Genomic DNA, 20944 nt, shown 5'->3' with positions numbered 1-20944 from the left:
GTCTAAAAAATAGAATGATCGTAAAGGACTTTTGGAAAATCAACGGAACCTTGAAGAGATTCCGATTTTATGTAAAGGTCAACCCTGAACCATTTCAGGATAAAATAAAAGTCTTGTGAGGACGCAAAGACAAAAACGTACTTATCAAGTAACTTAGAGTTGTTAATTTTGAATTCTAAGTAACCCAAAATATTAAATCCATGATTGAGAGTGTTACAGTATTTAATCAATCTCCAAAGTTAATTTGGAGGTATTAAATATGTAATTTAATTAATTAGCGTACATGATATATATGCATAAAAAGAAAAGGCCAATGTAGAACTTTCCTATGTATTATGTTGTATATAGATAAAATATATAATATATGTTGCGAGGGGATGAAATGAGCAATAGTGAGGCACATATCGTATGTATTTGTGAAGGCTAAGATTGCATTCTCTTTATTGTTTTCAAGTTATTTTTAGTTTTTAATTTTTTAAAATAATAAAAACGCATTCTCTTTATTATTTTTAAAAATATATTTTTGAAAACAAAAAAAAAAATTGTAAGGAAAACTCAAAACAATCAAAAGTTGTTTTGAATGTTTTTATCCAAAATAAATTCTAAACTCAAAACAAATTTATTTATTTATTTATTCATATTTGATTATTATAATAGAAAAAAATATTACAAAATTCATTAACTTTAAAATGTATGTATACTTTTAATAATATATTAATATTAAATATTTATAATTTACTTAATAATCAAATTTATTGAATAAAATATCATTAAAAAAATATTTTCAAAATTTCAAATAGAACGCGTTTTCTAATTTTTTGTTTTGAAAAATAATTTTTCAAAATGACAAAGAGAACGGGTTTTCAATTTTCTAAAAACAGACTACCAAAACAAAAAATTGAAAATTGAAAAGTAAAGAGAACGCAACCTAAGTTTCTTGATATAATATATATATTTATGTGTGTGAAGTGTGCGTGAAGGCTAAAGAGCTTCTTAGCTAAGGATGATGCAATTATAATATGTATATATATGGAGTGGTGGCCAAGGCAACAACAACAGTGTGGAGGGTATAAATAGGCTTGGGCGCAAGGGGCAGAAGGCAAGGAGATAAGAGAAAAGAGGAGGAGAGGAAGGAAAAAGAGGAAAAAGTAGTAAAAAGTTTTTAACAAAATTTAAAAATTTATTTGAAACTCGAGAAATGTGATAGGCTTAGAATTTAGCATTTAAAAGCCTAACACAAGAGTCAAGGTTAAACACGAATTTTAAGGCATTCTGAATCGCATTCAATGTGAGTATTCTTATTTAAAAACTTGATTTATTGTGAGTGGTTCTACCGAAAAACTGATTTTGTTGCATGTGAATGGTTTAACCCGTGAATGATTGTTTTCATGTGGATGGTTCATCCAAAATGGTTATTTACATGTACATTTAATTTTGTGCTTTAAATTATATGTATGAAAATGTTGGTTTTAAATTATGCATCGAATCATGGTATGTGGCATTGGCATGTTTATGTGTTGTTCATGTGGGATGTCAACTTGTGTTGTGGCACTCGAGTGATAGCACTAGGGAAGCATGCAAAGGAATAAGGCTCACTTGTGGCGGGGGCTGAGAGTGAACGTCACCCCGGTTGGTCCATAAGTGGCAGGGTTAAGAGTGGACACCACCTCAGATTGGCTCAAGTGACGGGGTTGAGAGTAGACACCATCTCAAGTTCCTTTGAGTGATAGCATTATTGTCGAGATGGACATGGATTCCCAGGGTTAGTATTGATCCTCTTGTGGCTAGGGTTAGTGTTGACATGGTCCGAAATGCTTTTGAATGGGAGCGTAATACCTGGTATGATAGTGGGGTAATACCCAGGTTCATGCGTTAAGGTTGTCCCTCTTAAGAAATATTGTGTTATGCTAATGTGTTAATATGGTTATGTTGCCTTTAGAGATATTGCTCTTTCCCCAGGGTACAGGTTAAGCGCTATGTGGGATTCTCTTGGGCAAAGACAAGTCGGGATATGTCAGTTTGTTTCATGGTCTTACATATATTCATGAAAATGTTTTTGAACTCTCACTTAGATGATTCAACATCTAATTTGGACTATGTCCCTAAAATATTCAAACATTCTAGGTGAAAGTAGTCAAGGGAAATGAGGTTATCGAGATGTAGTTATTGATTACATTGGAGACATTTAGCATATATTTTGATTATGCTTAAGGTGTTTAGTTGTATTGCTAAGGGGTTAATCTTTATGTATTTTGTTTTAAAGATGTTATGTCAAACAATGGTATTGTTTCTATATTATAAATAAAGAAATTACGATTATGTATCATTTGAGGTTTCGATCTTGCTTTTGCTGATGTGATGATATTACCTGTTTTAGCTTATTGATTATCAAGTTTGATATGCTGAGAAGGTCAAATAAGATCATTGGGGAATGATTTATGTCAAGTGTATATTGGAAAAAAAATATTTCCAAAATCCTGGGTTAACATCGCGTTTGGGAAAAGTAGGGTGTTAGAGTCTAGCTAGCCCCCAGGACACTTTCCTTGGAAATGTCCTCGGGAAGGTCCTCGATAAACGTGCATGCGGCCAAACAAGCACTCATTAGGACACCTCCTTCCAAAGCCAAGAGAAAAGAAAAAACCAAAAATAAGGTAAAAATCAATAAATAAATAAAAGGAAGAAGGGGGAAGGCTGCACAAGCAGTAAGTAAGCCCATCCCATAAATAGAGGGGGTGTGGCCTTGGATGGGGCTTTTGGCTACGCAAGGGGCGGAAGCCTCTCACATAGTGCTAATTTGCCGTAGGCCCATGCATGCGCCAACCTTTCTATGTGTGCCTACACACAAGAATCTTCCACGCCCGCACCTGTTGTAGCCCATTCGCACCAAGCTTGCCTCTTCCACACATTGTCTCCCAAAGACCCATGTGTGGAGCCCTTTCCCTGGGCCCTTTTGTGGCCCTTTCCCAAGGGCTAATGCTTTTCCACTTGCCTTGTCGCAAGTCTCCCACAACCTAACTCCCCCAGCTAGCCATTTTTGCACCTATGCCGCTAATAGGAATGCACCAACGCTTAGTTTATCATGAAATAAAATCATTGTGGTTTTCAAAACTTGTTTAAAAACACACACATGCAACAACAATGATACAAAACAACTCTTGCAAGACTAGATATAAACAACCATATGCAAATATATATGTATCAAAATGAAATAAAGAAGTAACAATTATCTCATTTCATTGAGATGTTGTCACCAATTATGCCTGTGTTGTACCAAGACCCAAACTCCTTCAATCACAAATAACTTCTACCAAGCTGATCTGCTCCGATACATGCTTCCTTGGCTGACCAAGCCAACCCCCACAAATGTAAGAGACCAAGTTGGTCCACACCTAGGTTACATCGAAACCCTTCACCTCACCCATATGCTAGACAAGAGAGAATGAAGGTGACTCCGAGCTAAGATAGGCTCTCATCGGATGAACGAGTCATTTCACAACCTTAGGACCAACAGATAGATAGAGCAAGAAAGAAAAAAAGACAATGGAGTAGAAGGAAGAAGAAGATGAACAATAAAGCTTGGGCAAGATGCTGCTTCATTCTCTTGTGAAAATCGAACGAAGGAAATAAGAGATTTGGCATGTCTCACAAATTACCCCAATTTCTTCTTCTTCTTTTTTCCTTTTCTTTTATTTCTTCCTTCTCTCTTTCATATTAAATGTGTTTGAGATGTATGTGATGGGTTCAATAAAGTATTTAATGCTTTGTTGACTAAAATGACAAAAGAAAAGTACATAGGATTTAATCACACTTGGAGAAACTGTTGACCATTCCAAACGAATTGTCGACTGCTCTAGGAAAATTGTCGATCGTTTCTAGCCTTTCTTTCAAAATTTTACCAAATTGCATCAATATCTACCATTAACGCTTAATAACCCTTCTACTAACTCTTAATAGAATCAAGACCTCCTATTAACTCTTAATGGTATGCCCTGTTAACTCTTAATGATCTCTCTCTATTAACTATTAATAGTTTATTAATCCATTTGTAAACTCTTAACAACACATCCATCATCATTATCATTAACTTTTAATGATGATTGAGAATGCACGACAACAATGAATCACTAATTCAATGCATTACCCAATATGCGTGTGACCTAAGTTCACCACCATGTAGTAATTAGGGCACGCCAAACTCTTTAACACTAACCGAACATGTCGGTTTACTATGAGAAACTTTACATTTCCTCACAGCACTCGAAAAGTCCTGAATGACCTCTAGCATAATGTTAAGACGATATTAATGGCAATTAAGTCAATACTTCATTGAACCTATTAAGGGTCTAGATTATTGTGCACTATAATCTTTCCATTAACTAACATCCAAACTGAGTGAAAGTCATGGACTAATTAAATTCACAAGACTTAGTAGCTATGCTAAGATCCAGTATGGTGTGATCGAGATGACACATCGAACCTTCTGACATCGAAAACTCTTTCCGATCATGCGCACCCTAGCTAGGGGTTTTCCAACCATAACCAATTGAGACCGCATAGGATGTTCATCTCCACACCGAAGATCAATGGATACTATCGGTGAGCATTTGTCTCCATACACCACTGCACAAAGATCACACAAAAAGCATTCCCACCTCTTACACTAGATGGTTTTGCTTAACGGTAAATATCTGACACCAATGCACAAGACAACTATGCCACGTATAGTCTGAGGACTAGATACACAATCAAAAACTAACAACAGATAATTAATCATCTCAATTGTTGGTCCCTTAAGGTATGGCCAATCAAGAGGGGGGTGAATTGAGTGTTTAAAATTTTTCTCCCTTTTAATAAATATTATTAATTAATTATTTTCTCTAAGAATATATATAAATTATTTTTTTTAATTAAATTCTTGTTATTTAATTTTAAACAAATTAAGATTTTATAACTATGTATATGTAAGTTTGAGATTAATAAATTGTAAGCCACAAGATATAGCAAAAATAAATAAATGAGACATAAGACAATTTATTGTGGTTCGGTGTCTCCACACACACTTACTCCATTCTTCCAAAGTCTCAACCACCCTTAGGGTTTCACTAATTTCACCAAGGTTTTCACACTAGCTCACATTGAAAACTAGATACACTCCTATATTACAATGGGTTGTAAGAAAACCACCAACACCAAGGTTTTCTCCCTAGCATACATTGGAAACTACATTCACTTAGATTTTAACGGTTCTAGGAAATTTATACAATCCACAATAGTAATTTAAATGTTACAAATAATTTGTCCACACTTGGACACAAATAAGTAATTAAGAACAAATATGCAGGGTAATAATATTTAAATAAATAAATAAACGGTGACCTCAGTTTGAATGGAGAAGATCGGATTCGGCTTTGTGATATCTTTTTCTCCTCTTACCTTGTGGCTCTTCGGTAGATGAACAATGAATCTTTAAGAGCCTTGGAGTGCTTGAAAATTAGCTTGAGAGCTTTTGGGAGCTTTGGATATGCAATATGTGCAATGAATACTTAAAAAATGAGTTTAAGGGGTATTTATAAGCATTTTAGCTATTAAAGAAATGATTAATATGAAGTTTGAAATTCAAAAAATGTTTAGACTTTCTCAAACAATAAGAAAACATATCTCACATTGATTTCAAAATAAATTTACTTTTTGCATGAGAAATTAAGATTTGAAAATTCAAATATAAGCTTTTAAGATATAAATGGTTAAAACAAGAAAATATGTCTAAAAACAATCTCCTTTAATTCAAAATAAATTTATTTTTTGCATGAGTAAAAGAAAATATGTTTAAAATCAATTATCTTTAATTCAAAATAAATTTACCTTTTGTATGAAAAAGAGAAAACATGTCTAAAAGTAATTATTCTTTAATTCAAAATAAATATACTTTTTGTATAAGTAATAAAAGCATTTATCAATAAATAAAAACCAAACATAAACTTTTGAAACATAAATGATCAAAAGAAGGAAACATGTCTAAAGACGATCCACCTTTAATTCAAAATAAATTTACTCTTTGTACCCACTTTTAATTTAAAATAAATTTAATTTTTTATATGAGAAAGAAATACATTTATATCATAAAAATATTTTTGTTAATCGTCAAAACTTAATTAATATGAGAAAGTTGGCTTAACATTCGCCCCTTTTTGATGATGACAAAAAAATGATTTATGAGATTATTAATTTGATAAAATATTTTTTAACTCCCCCTTAATTTTATACTATAAGCTCCCCATTTCAAAAATACTAATAGTATAAAAGTGTTTTGGATATAGTTTAATAATAAAATAATTTTTAAGAGTTTTAAAGACCAAACTTGATTGTCAAATCTGATTGTCTTAATTGCACCTGCTTGATGTCCTATCTCTCAAATATACTATTTCCTCACATACACCAAAAAAATATCATAATACATTTTTCTTCCCCCATACAAAAATAATATACAATTCACACTCTCATGCATACAATCTTTCATCTCATAACATCTTATTCTTCTCCCCCTTTTTGTCATAATAAAAAAGACATTGTTAACGAAGAAAATAAAGATATATAAACAATATAGTTCATGAGAGAAATATATCGAGCATAATCCACAATATCGAGCATAATTCAAGATTACACAACATCAAAGAAAGTAATCATAGTATAGTCAATGGATATAGTAGCATTACAAAATTTACAAAGCATTAATCTAAGGCACCCATGTTGATAGCTTTGGATTTCGCCGATACTCAATGCTGATGATGGTTGCCGAACACGACGGATCCAAGTTCATCTATATCACTTGGGAATGGCCATTGGCTACTACTAGTTTCGAATGGGTAAGGTTGCAAACTAGCCTTTTGAAAATAAGGAAACGACACATTTTCTTCTTGGATGACTGGGTTTTCAAAATTCCAAATAGGGTTTGGATCATCTGCGAGAAACGATCCATTGTCATAATATGGGTTTGAATTGATTTCTGGGTGAAACCAATTTTGAACATTGAGAGGGTTTGCAAATAGTAATTGCTCCAATAAAGCTAGATGAAATTGAAGATCGACGACTTGCTATTGGAGGGCAAAAATGTAAGATACACAACCATAAATAGGATCTTGAAACTTAGCTTAAGCTTCATACAAGAGTGTAGCAACAACCCCATAATGATCACTAACCGGAAGCTGGTCCAATAGCTTTGAGGCATTACTGGCACCAAAAATCTTATGAATAGCTACAAAATCAGTAGCTCCTTCTACATGGCAGAAGTAAGGGGCAAATATACATGATTGAGTACATCTTCTTCTTAATACTTTGCAGGCACCACACAAAGAATCGGGTCCTAACATGATTTTCTAGATTTTTTTTTTTTAAATTGGGCAGATCTGGCTAGATCTGGGTACTAGGTATATCTGGATAGATTTGGCTGGATGTTGGGACTGGGTAGATTAGGATGGACAAATAGACGAATAGACTTGGAGCCTAGATCTGGATAGATCTGGATGGAACAACAAATAACCGAAGAACCGGGATAGAAACTCACCGTGATCTGGTGGTTGTCGGCACGAATCTGGTGGCTGTCGGTGTAGACCTGGTGGCTGTTGGAGCGGATCTGGGAGGCGGCAACAATGGTGGCTACCGTGGATTTGGGCGGTGGTAATAGAGATCGCGATCTGATGATAATGACATATCTGAGTGGATATGAACTCACCGTGGATTCGTTCTGGTTAGAGCAGCGGTCAGCACAGGTCCATACGAGCGCGGATATGGGCGGCAACAACAACGATGGTAGTCGCGGATCTAAAGGCCACAATGACGGCAAGGCAGCAATGAATGAGGGGACAAAGGAGACGACGGCGAACGAGGGGACAACGGCGACAACGACAAATGAGGGGACGATGGAGAAGGGCGCGGGCGTTGAGAAAGAGAGAGAGAGAGAGAGAGAGAGAGAGATTTTCTTTATTTTTATTTTATTTTTTAATTTTTATTATTATTAATTAATTTGTTTTATTATTATTATTATTATTATTATTATTATTATTATTATTATTATTATTATTATTATTATTATTATTATTATTTTAAGAATAGAAACAAAATTTGCTCAAGAGATTTTTCCATTTCAATATTCTAAACTACCTAAAGAGATTTATTATCCCTAATTCCCTTCTAATTTATTCTTGAAAATTTATTGTGTTCCAAATATAGAAAAATCTTTTGATTTTGAAACTAATTTCTAATCTTCATTTTTCTTGCACAACATTGATCTAAAATTCATCTTCTAAGGCTTGATCTATGCAAGTTGGCTCAATCATTAGATATGAAGGCCACATTAAAAAACATATAGTCCTTACGCCTTAATTTGGTTCTCCAATTATTTTGATACATAGGATGATTACAAATTTGTATTCTTAACAAGTTCATTTAAATCTCTTTAAATGGATCTATTGTTTCCTCATCTTCATTATTTCTCTTTGGCTTAAAGAATTTATTAAATTTAATATAAATAGATTCTTCTAAAGAGTTTGTCCTAAAATTAAACATTTTATAAGCCTTACTATTATTTGAATATCTAAGAAAGATTCCTTGGTCACTTTTAGCCTCAAATTTTCCTATATTGTCCTTTGTATTCAAAATAAAACATTTACATCCAAAGACTCTAAAATAGGATACGATAGGCTTCTAATGTATCTCAAATGGTGTTTTCTTTATGCCTTGCCTTAAAATAAATCTATTTAAAGTGTAACAAACGATATTAATCGCTTCGACTCAAAAATAGGTAGGCAATCTATTCTTCAAAAATATAGTTTTAATCATTTCTTGAAGAGACAATTTTATCATTTAGTTCTCTTTGAACTTTTTTAGTTTTTTTCACAAAGTTTTGAAAAACTTCATTCTTTGAAGTCAAAAGCATAACCCAAGCATCATAAAAAATTTCTTCACTAATTTTCATTTTAAGAAGTTCGACAACTAGATCAAAAATTTCTTGATTATGTTTGGATTTGCATGACCTAATATGTCTTTTATGCCATAAAAATAATATCATTATTCTTTACTATTAGATATTATGTCTAGAAGGTGATAGACCTTTCTTCTTTGGAAATGAGATCTATATATCTCTTCCACTAATCATGTGCTGTGAGCATTCACTATCCATATATCATTTTGCTTCACATTATGGTCCACACGCACGTCTATATATTTGATGAGATCATGTTTTAGGTTTGGGTACCTATCTATAGACGGGTCCCTTGAATCTTTTTTCATTGTGATCAAATGATTTAATTATTCTTGATGTATATGTGGATGAGGAGCAACATTTAAGATTTTATGACCTAACTCATTCAATGTTTGTATTACCCCTTTAGGTATCCACATTTGTATTATGTTGTTTCTCTTAACTTGAGGTCTCCATCTAGGTTGTTTCTATTATTTCTTAGGTGTTTTGTACGTTGGTTTGGGTTTTAAAATTTTCTTTAAAATTAATGTGGCTAAACTTTTCTTTATGGCTTTCTTTTCTACTAATAATTTATCATTTTGAGTGTTTAATATTTTATTTTCTTCTTCAAGATTAATTAATTGATCTTTTAATTTATCTTCATTTTCTTTCTTGAGTTCTTGTGATTTTTCTTTTAAGTTCTTTATTTTACTCTTTAATTTTTCATTTTCTTCTTTATGATTTTTCTTGATTGTATTTACTTCTTTCTTAATAGATATATATTTTATATATACTTCTTCGTATGCTTTTTGTAATTCTTCTAAGTCTAAGTTATCTTCCTTTTCTTCATCTTCTTCTATAGCCATAAAGCATACATGTGCCTTTTCCTTATTGGATTGGAATGACTCGCTAGAATCATCCATATCCCATGCGGGAATGGCATTTCTCTTTGATTTCTTGGCTCTTTTTTATTTCTTCTTCTTTTTCTTTTTCTCCTCACCTTTGAATGCTAATGTTTTCTTTTCATTATACTCTTTAGTATCTTCAATCATTTTTCTTAGCATTCTAAAAATATTTGAGACTTTTTCGAACCATCCATTCAAATTACTAATTGTCTCACTAAGCCATAACTTACATCTTTGATATTGAGACATAAGAAAACTCATTTGAGAATTATTGGTTTCTTCATGAATTCTCTCTAATTCTTTCCATAATTCATGAGATGTGGAGCATGAAGACAATTTTCCACACTCACTAGGCATTAAAGAACTCAAAATTAAATACCTTGCCCTATGGCCCATTTATATTTTTTTTATGTCTTCCTTTGACCATTTTTTCTCATATTGAGAGGATAGATCAAATCCATCTCTAATAAGTCTCCATAAAAGATAACTTATGGAAATGATGTAGGATTCCATCATAATCTTTCAAAAAGCATAATCCTTTCTAATGAGCATTGGAGGACTAGAGAGGATTGAGACATCACCTAGGGATTGGTTAAAATAAGAGGCCATTATAAGATCTTATCCTAAAATTAGAGATTGATAATCACAAATATTTTAAGACTCGCTTTGATACTAATTGTTGGTCCCTTAAGATATGGTCACTCAAGAGAGAGGTGAATTGAGTGTTTAAATTTTTTCTCATTTTTAATAAATATTATTGATTAATTATTTTCTCTAAGAATATATATAAATTATTTTCTTTTAATTAAATTCTTGTTATTTAATTTTAAACAAGTTAAGGTTTTATAACTATGTATATGTAAGTTTGAGATTAATAAATTGCAAGCCACAAGAAATAGCAAAAATAAATAAATGAGACACAAGACAATTTATAGTGATTCGGTGTCTCCACACACACCTATTCCACTCTACTAAGGTTTCAACCACCCTTGGGGTTCCACTAATCTCATCAAGATTTTCACACTAGTTCACCTTGGAAACTAGATACACTTCTATATTACAATGGGTTATAAGAAAACCACCAACACCAAGGTTTTCTCCCTAATTTACCTTGAAAACTAGATTCACCTAGATTTTAACGGTTCTAGAAAACTTATACAATCCACAATAGTAATTTAAATATTACAAATAATTTATCCACACTTGGACACAAATAAGTAATTAAGAACAAATTATGCAAGGCAATAATATTTAAATAAATAAATAAATAGTGACCTTAGTTTGAATGAAGAAGATTGGGATTCGTTTTTGCAATATCTTTTTCTCCTCTTGCCTTGTGGCTCTTCGATAGATGAACAATGAATCTTTGAGAGCCTTGAAATATTTGAAAATTAGCTTGAGAGCTTTTGGGAGCTTTGGATATGCAATATGTGTAATGGATACTCAAAAAATGAGTTTGAGGGGTATTTATAAGCATTTTAGACACTAAAGAAATGATCAATATGAAGTTTGAAATTCAAAAAATGTTTAAACTTTCTTAAACAATAAGAAAACATGTCTCACATTTAATTCAAAATAAATTTACTTTTTGCATGAGAAATCAAGATTTGAAAATTCAAATATAAGATTTTAAGATATAAATGATTAAAATAAGAAAACATGTCTAAAAGCAATCTCCTTTAATTCAAAATAAATTTACTTTTTGTATGAGTAAGAGAAAACATGTTTAAAACTAATTCTCTTTAATTCAAAATAAATTTCCTTTTTGTATAAGAAAGAGAAAACATGTCTAAAAGTAATTCTCCTTTAATTCAAAATAAATATACTTTTTGCATAAGTAATAAAAATATTTATCAATAAATGAAAATTCAAACATAAATTTTTGAAACATAAATGATTAAAAGAAGGAAATATGTCTAAAGACGATCCACATTTAATTCAAAATAAATTTACTTTTTGTACCCACTTTTAATTCAAAATAAATTTATTTTTTTATATGAGAAAAAAATATATTTATATCGTAAAAATATTTTTATTAATCATTAAAACTTAATTAATATGAGCAAGTTAGCTCAACATCAATCATATGATCTATCACAAGCGTCACATTCAGCAATTTCTCTATAAATACCTATTAACCCCTCAGTTTTCAACAAGTCATTCCTACTTCAGAGCTTCTCTTTACACTTCTGTGTCACTCACTTGAAGGGTCCACCTACATGTCTTCCTTATACTTATCACCCTTGTACCTTCTCATAGTGCACCTACAGATCTCATCCATGCAACACATCCAAGCATACTACATCTCTATTTCTCCACTTAGGCATCGAAGGGCCCACGCGGGAGAAATCCTCACATGCCTTCTAACTATCTCTTGTCTTGCAGACTACCTAGAATACTCATTCGCAAACTCTACAGTCACCCTCCAGAGACATATTCGAGGCACCCCTACCTTTCTAGTGCTCTTTCCTTCTACTCCCCTAGACAGCAGGTCGAGCCCTTAGCTGCCAGTCTTTTTCGGCAACTCTTTGCTTTTCCTTCTTGCTTGGCCCTACCAACTGTTTGTCAAGGTTCCCCTACATACAAATTCAATTGTTGTAGTCTAGAAATAATAATTTGGCACCATATGTGAGAATAAGCAAAGGGTAAAACCATATGGTGAGAAAGTGTAAAAATCTAGAAAAAAAAAATAAAAAAATAGTAATAATAATAATGATAAATAATAGTATTAATAATTTAATTCTGAAATAAATAAATAAATAATATATACATAATAAATAAAATAAAATAAAATAAAATAAAAAGGGGAAAATATAAAAAGAAAAGGGGGAGGCGTGCGGGCAACCCCCCCAGAAACCTGCAATCTCTCTCTCTCTCTCTCTCTCTTGCTTTCTCTCTCAGATTTTCGTCGATTATTCATGATCTAACCGTTCGATCGTCAATCCGACTTCTTTTTTACCGTTTAAGAGCCCCCGATCTACAAAGAGGTAAGTGATGTGCTTTGTTCTTTGTTGGTTTTCTGTTGTTTCATGGGAGGTATGTATACAGACGCGATATGGGTTTTGGCCAGTTGTTTAAGGTCAGTTCTACAAAGATCCGACCGTTGGATTTTGTTGGTTTTGGGATATGTTGGTCGGATTTCTCGAGGGTGTCGGATAATGGTCTCCGATCGTCGAAAATCGCAAGCCACGTTGGCCGATGGTGACTAGTAGTGAGCTTCGTTTTTGGCTGAAAACTAAACCCTAGATCTATGAAAATCTATGTAATACCCAAGAGATTCTAAAGGACTCAAGGGTAAATTGTCTTAGGGGCAAAAATGGAATTTAAGAATGAATGAAGGGTATAATAGTAATTTATTACCGTATAGTTGACCGAATTAACTGCCGGGAGTGTCCTGGAGCCGAGATGCCAAATGAAAATGATGTGGCATTAATAAACACCCCGAGATAGGATTTATGGTGTCGAAAGAAATTGGATTGGGAGTGATTTTCGGTTCAGCTAAAATGCAGCTGCCAATTAGGCTGCAATACCGAATTGTTATAGACGATTCCCAAGAAGTCAACGGAAGCTTGATGGGGTTTCAATTTTTCATAAAGAACAACCCTTTAATGGTTTCAGGAAGAAACAAAGAGGTTTAGGGCCAAAACGAAAATTTGGATCTAAGTGCAGGTTTTGAAAATTGTCAGGGGAAGGTCAAAATGATATTTTTTCGGAATCTTCAAGGGTCAAATGGATGTTTTAGGACTTGAGGGACTTATAGACAATTATCAAAAGTCAAGGGGCTTGGTGAAATGGGCCAAAGTGAGAAAGCCCAAGTTTGAGGGGCTAAAGTGCAATTTCAAGAAAACCTCCAAACAACCATGGCCAACCAACCCATCAAATTATTGAAATCGCCCATAGGGATGGAACAAGGGTTGCTCAGGGATGCTTTTTGATGAAGGCTTGGCCGACAACGGCCAATGGGTTGGCCAGAAAAGCAAAAAGAAAAGCGGACGAATATTCGCACGTCTGCAACTCAGATTTTGGTCAGCTTGGGTTGTTTCCAAGCCAATTTAGGGGAGGTGGAGACTCTCAGGGCAATGGGTCAAGTGGCCAAGGGCATTTGGATGCTCGGATTCGGCTATAAATAGCTATGGCTTGATCGAAAATTTCAAGGAGTTGAAGCTCCAAATTGATCTCATTTTTGAATGAATCGGCATCCCAAATTAGAGGGATTTTGTTTCCCATGCCCTAAGGATGAAATCTGGAAACTTTGGAGCATTTTGGTGGCCGTTCGATGCTTCGCCAGAGTTGGAGGCGAGCGGTTTGGCCGAGCCTTTTTTAGGTAAATCGGAGCCCTTCCTGAGCTCCTTTCAGGCTGTGGGATAGGCCATTTGGATCGACTTGAGGAGAGGAACAAAATGGCATCAAAATTCAGAAACTCCGGTGTGCCGGAGCCGAAGAAGAAGGCTGAAGCATAATGTAATACCCCGAGAGCCTAGAGAAGTTAGAATATATCGAGGATAGTGTAAGAAAGGAAACAACACTAGCTGGATACCTTTTGGGCTGAATGTTGGCAAAGAACTCCCAAGTTAAGCGTGCTTAACCTGGGGCAATCCAATGATGGGTGACCCCCTGGGAAGTTCGCGTAGGTCCATCAGGGTAAGTTGTTCCGGTTCTTCCTATCGCTCGAACGGGATGTTACAAATGGTATCAGAGCCGACCCTCGAGCCTCTGAGCGCGGTGGTGGGGCAAACCTCAGTGAGGAAGCTGAGTCCCTGAGGGGGGGTGCGTGTAGGCACCTTAGGCAAATCCCACATCGGCCATGCATCGGGGGGAGATCTGGGACCGGTTGTAAGGTCGCATGACGAGAACGTCATGTGCTTAAGGGGGGGAGAATGTAATACCCCGAGAGCCCAGAGAAGTTAGAATATATCGAGGATAGTGTAAGAAAGGAAACAACACCAGCTGGATACCTTTTGGGCTGAATGTTGGCAAAGAACTCCCAAGTTAAGCGTGCTTAACCTGGGGCAATCCAATGATGGGTGACCCTCTGGAAAGTTCGCGTAGGTCCATCAAGGTAAGTTGTTCCAGTTCTTCCTATCGCTCGAACGGGATGTTACACATAAAGCTCACTCGTGGCCTTCACGGACAGACGCGTGGATCATCCTTCCTTGGGCGCGTGAGGGCGCGTCCCTACATGGAAAAATGTGAGAAAATTTTCTAAATTCCTATAATTTTGTAATCTTGAAGTGTGTGCAATTAGTTTTGAAGTTAGGATTCCCGATGTCTCGATTTTTGCACCAAAGAGCCTTGTTTTACGTGAAAGCGTAACATCCGGGTAAGTCTAGTATTTTTTCCTTGAAGTTCATAGCCTATAATGAATTGTTGTGGAATTAGATTTGAGAAAATAGTCTCAATAGTATTTTTGGGAATTTTTAGAGGGAAAAATGAAGAAAAATAGGAAGAAAATGAAATATTGAGATATTTAGTGATTAAATATTCTTTTTATGATTGAGGTGATCAAGGAGATGTAATGGGTGCAACTTTCGAGAGTTGGCACAAAAATCGAGGTCAGGCACGCATATCGAGGCGATGCGCATTTTTCGAAGTGTCTTGATCTTTGGGCAAATGTGATTTTTTCCTATCCTATATGATATGATTGTTTATTATGCATGATATTCACGAAAGATATGATTCATTTTGTCATATTATATGGAAAGTCTATGATAATTGCATGACATGATGTTATTGTCATATTAAAATTTGTGCATGGGAATGGGATGTCACCCCCAGAGTGTAGCCGTAATTCCCCAAGGGTAATGATGGAATAACGTTAGGCTTATTCTGCAGAGGTTCGGGATTTGCCTAGGATTTTGTGTCGGGCTGGTGGGACTGAGAAGTTACATTAAGGGCAAATGTTATTCATGTTATCGCATCATGCATTTATATATATGTTTTGGACCCTCACTAGAAGTTTCATTTTTTAATGGGTTATACCCCTGGAACATTCAACTTTCCAGTTTAGACTTGTAGCTTAGGCAAGGAGCAGGTTGAGATGAGACGGCACATGATGGTGTGGCCGATGGATTCAACGAGCTATCTTGGATATGTTTTAGCTAATACTTTATTGATGATTAGCCTTGTTAGAACATTTTGGAATCTTCATGTATTTATGTATTTCAATATTGAGGATATGATGTTAACTATGGTACGGATTCTTATGTTATAAATAAAGTGAATTGATTATGTACTATATCAGGTTTCGATTATCGCTTTCACATTGTGAACTATTTGTTGGGGGTTTTGTTTGGAACTCGGTACTTAAAGTTTAAGTTATGTACTGAGAAAGAAAGAAAAAAAATAATTTACGTATATTTTAGGCCTCAGCATAGTGACACGCTCTGTAAGAGAAAAGCGGGGTGTTACAATCTAGCCATCGATCTTTCTTATTTTTGGGTACATTGGTCCCCTTGGTGCTTCGCACCTCGTGGTAGCCTCCGATCGTAGAAAAAATGGTCGGCAGTCGGCGATGGCCAGAATTCGTCCTTGCGTTAGCCGAAAATTAATTTTTAGATCTGTAAACATCCAGCCGTCCAATGGTTCTCATTTTGAGATATGTTGATGTTCGTGGCGAGGGCTTCAAATTGGTATGCTGGTTAGCCATTTTTCACTGGTTGGCGGCAGTCGCCGGTGGCAATAGAATATCAAAAAGAAAAAAAAAAGAAAAAAGAAGGCTTTTGGGGTTGGGCAGGTTGGGCTAGGTTTTGGCCTAGGATGGCAAGGCCCGATTGGGTTATAAGATGGCCCAATGTGTTGGGCATGGCCTGGCCCAGTTGTGGTAGCCCTTGGGCTGGCCCACTCGGCTTGTTCTCCCTTCTTGTCGCTTGTTCATGAATCTAGGGTGGCTTAGTTAGGTTGGTCCTACTCAGGATATCGACGTCGGTCTAATTTGGGTTCTCCTTAGGTCCCTTGGAATTGGTGATGTGACTGGCGAGTCACTTTGTTGATCAGAGTCCTAAGGACGAAGCCCTATTAGATGACTCGAGGCCGAGCAAGACTGACCTCGAGTGCATTCTAGGCTAGCCTATGATGATGACTTGGGTTTATCTCGAATCTTGATTTTTGATGGATTCATTTTATTCTGAGGTTAGAACATTACAATTTATTTCTTTTAAGCTATTTATTAAATTATTAATTAATTAATTATTATGTTTGTAAAAAATTTATCAATTTAGTTATAAATATAAATATATATGTATTTTGAGAAAGAGAAACTTTAAAAATATTATCTATATTAAAGGAAATCTAATTTATGGGTGAATATAGAAATATATATATATATTTTTATTTGTAGCCTATAAGTGGGTGTGTAGTTCCACTATACACTTACGCATAGCATGCAAGGCGAGGCATGATGATGTAGTCGATGGCTAAGCTCGACGAATTCCATAGCGTCAAATTCGAATATTGTGCGGGCCAAGGTATAAAATAACTGATTTAGGGTGTTAGGCAATGGATAAGATTTTCGATAATTTTTATTTCGTTGCTACTTTTATAACCCAAATGTGACCACCCCATTCTGTTTATTGTAGGCTTGGATTCCTAAGATTTTGCTCGACCTTCTCCCCAGACTCGGACTTGAGTCATTATTTCTCAGGCGAGTAGACATAATATGTTATGTTTACCTTATTTTATGCAAGTATATATATATTGTTCCATGCATAACTTATATATGATTTTTTATATGCGAAACACAGAAAAACACTTTTAAATGTTTCTGAACTGCATGAAATATTTCCATCATACTAGGAGAGACATAAGCAGAAAGATACCCTAACTAATTTCTTGTCTTGAGAATGTGAAATATTGAATGATATGGTGTATTTTAGGCACCGCATGAAATGATAAATGGTTATGATTTGTGCATTAAGTAGTGTATCATTTGCATTACTATTAGATGACTATCTAGTAGATTCCCTTGTGACTTATAACAGGAAAAAATCATAGTACTGTGAGGCTTGGCATGCTAAGGCCATAAGAGACACGGATAGTATGTTTCAGCACTGCTATCACGTGAGCTATAATGGTATTATAGTGTGATGATGATGTATGTGCCAGTATATGTACTTGTGTGCATGGGTGTATAGACGTTAGGCTAGTTTCTACTAGTGTGTCCTCACATTCGGTGCATGCATTACATATAAAAAGTATAGGAGACTTAGGTGGTTAGGTGAGCAACTTATGGGGGTTGTCTCTAGGCACCTACTTTTCCTACACTATGTTTTCTTTTGAACCTCAAATTATGTAAACTTATGATACATGTACCTGTTGTTCATCTTATTATTATGTTATTGGGCTAAAGGCATAATCAGCCCCCTCACCTTTTATCGTTTAACTATTTAGCCCCCTTAACTCAAAGAAGGACCTATTAGCCCCCTCAACTTCCAATTTTAAAAATATTAGGTACCTCAACTACTAATTTTGTAACAAATACATACCTTACTGCAGCAAGCATTTGGGCGTGAGTTACACGCGGTGGGCCCCACATTAATCAAGCCAATGGGAGCATGCCACGTGTCTCCGTCTGCAAGAGAGGAAGAGGCCGGTGGGCGGCGGCGGCGAATAGCCGCCTGAAATGATAGTAAGAAAGAGAACGAGCGGGACTGACAGAGAAAGAGCGAGAGAGGGGCAGAGAGAGGAAGAACACGACCGCCCCCCTCCGACGCCATAGCTGGCCACCCGCCCCAAATCGACGCCTGCACCGCCCCTCGATGCCATAGCCGGCCACCTGCACGAGGAAGGCGAGTGATACAGAGCAAGAGAAGGAGAGCGAGAGATACAGAGAGAGAGAAAGAGCGAGAGATACAGACACACAGAGAGAGAGAGAGAGAACGAGAGCGAGAGATACAGAGAGAGAGAGAGTGAGAGATACAGACAGAGAGATGCGAGAGCGAGAGCGAGAGTGAGAGTGAGAGAGAGGTAGAGAGAGGAAGAAGACAACCGCGGAAGAGGAAGACGCCATCGCCGCCCCCCGACCCCAATCGACGCCCAACGCCCAGATCTGCCCGCGACCCACCTCCCACGCCGCCCCCCGACCCCAATCGACACCATCGTCCTCTGCCCGCCCACGCCTGGGCGCTGCTATCGACGACCCTCCAACCTCGATCGACGCCTCGGACACTGCTGGTGACCACCGACAGAGAGAGCGAGAGCGAGAGAGAGGTAGCGAGTGGTAGCGGGCGGGAGGAAAGAGGCAGCGAGCGAGAGGAGGTTGCCGAAGACAACAAGGAAGAAGAAGGTGATGTGTTGCACGCGCCTCAATCGCGTGTGTAATACACGTGTTGACCCAGGTGTGTGTAAGATTTAAAATTGGAAGTTGAGGGGGCTAATAGGTCCTTCTTTAAGTTAAGGGGGCTAAATGGTTAAACGATAAAAGGTGAGGGGGCTGTTCATGATGATCATCCTAGCATTTTTATTGCATACTCTCCTAGTAGGCATATCATACCTTTTACTCGCGAGTCCACAAGACTCACCCCTTTTTTTTAATTTTTTTTTTTCAAGAGATCCTTCTTTTGAATTCTAGTCCAGCAGATCTTCTGGTATGATGTCAGATCCCATTTTGATTCCTGATGTGATATAGGATATTCTGTGGAGACGCATACACGTATTGTTGAGTCTGTTCATTTGTCTTTTATTTTTGTGGTACAAATTTGTGCTAAAGGCCCGAGATATGAGACTGTATATATATATTTATAATAGTAGGATGATGGATATTCATATTTTTGTACAGCTGCTATATATGAGTCATTGAAATATTTTTGTGGATAGTTGATATGGTATTTTACTCTATGTTTCTATGTTTTGTCAGTAGTATTAATGCTTTTACCATATCGAGCTAGAGAAAGAGGCTCACTAATCCACGGTGGGGCCGCTGAGCCTAGGGATTAGTGCCGGTCATAACTTATTAGAATTCGGGTCGTGACAGAAAAGCGAGGTCGACCCATATTAGAGAATCACCATAGCCTAAAAAGACACTTAGGGAGCCCATCGGAGTGCTCCTGCACAACTCTCAAGAATCTTTCGAGAGGTCACATGGAAAATTTCCCTAAAGAAACACCTAAAAGCTTTCACGAGTCTCTTCTCCTACTATTATGCATATTTTAAGGCTTTTATCCTACTATTATGTTGTCTCCCTAAAAAATGCAACTGGACCTTAAGGGAGGGCATCCCATCTCAACTCAGTCGAGAAATGTCCCTCAACCTGGTCTTCCTCGAGACTAGATACACGAGGAGGCGAAGAAAGTTGGGAAAGCATCAACGGATGAAACGATACCCCATATTATCTCTCGAGGATCCAAGTTTGAGCAACCAATGAGAAGAGTCCTCGAATAAGAAATGACCATCCTTCCCTGCAACACTATTCACTAAGGGACAACATTGCTTTGAAGCTAGGTTGGTAAAGTTACTACTCCTCCATGGATTCCTAGAAATGGTCACCCATGAGAAGGAGCAACATCTCACTTGATCAAGGAGCATCTGACTAGCACCAAACACTCCCTCAACCATGATAGCTCATATGTAGCTTGCAGAAGTAGGCGAAATACGCCGAATCGTTCAAACAAAATACCCATGTATGCAAACACACGCAAATGTAGGCAAAATGTGTTGAACCATGTAAAAAAAAAAAACTATTCGCATAGTATGCGTGCATCTATAAATGTAATGAAATGGAAGCATCATTGTTAGTATGATCATCACTTTTGCTATCCAACTCAGAGCTACTTCTTCTTACATTCTCATCGCGGAGATATGTACGATATGTTGAACCGGGCTAACAAAAATATCTATGGTTGTCTCTTTATGATGTGAACAGTAAAAATGCTAAGGCAAGAGCTGTCCAAAAGCATGTAATTCCAAGTTTTGGACTAATTACTCACTCAAGGGCTAAACAATTTCAAAAGGAACTTGAGCTATTTATTGGAAAAACTCTAACCCATTTGAAGGAGTTAGAGTTCAAAGTGAATGAGTTAAAAACCAAAGTAATCACATTGCTCACTTGCTTATAAGGTTAGTCATGAAACTGATCAGAGGGGTAATTTTA

Source organism: Diospyros lotus, chromosome 14 (genome assembly GCF_014633365.1).
Source record: "Diospyros lotus cultivar Yz01 chromosome 14, ASM1463336v1, whole genome shotgun sequence".
Taxonomy (NCBI): Eukaryota; Viridiplantae; Streptophyta; class Magnoliopsida; order Ericales; family Ebenaceae; genus Diospyros; species Diospyros lotus.
Note: the sequence above shows the minus strand (reverse complement) of the source record.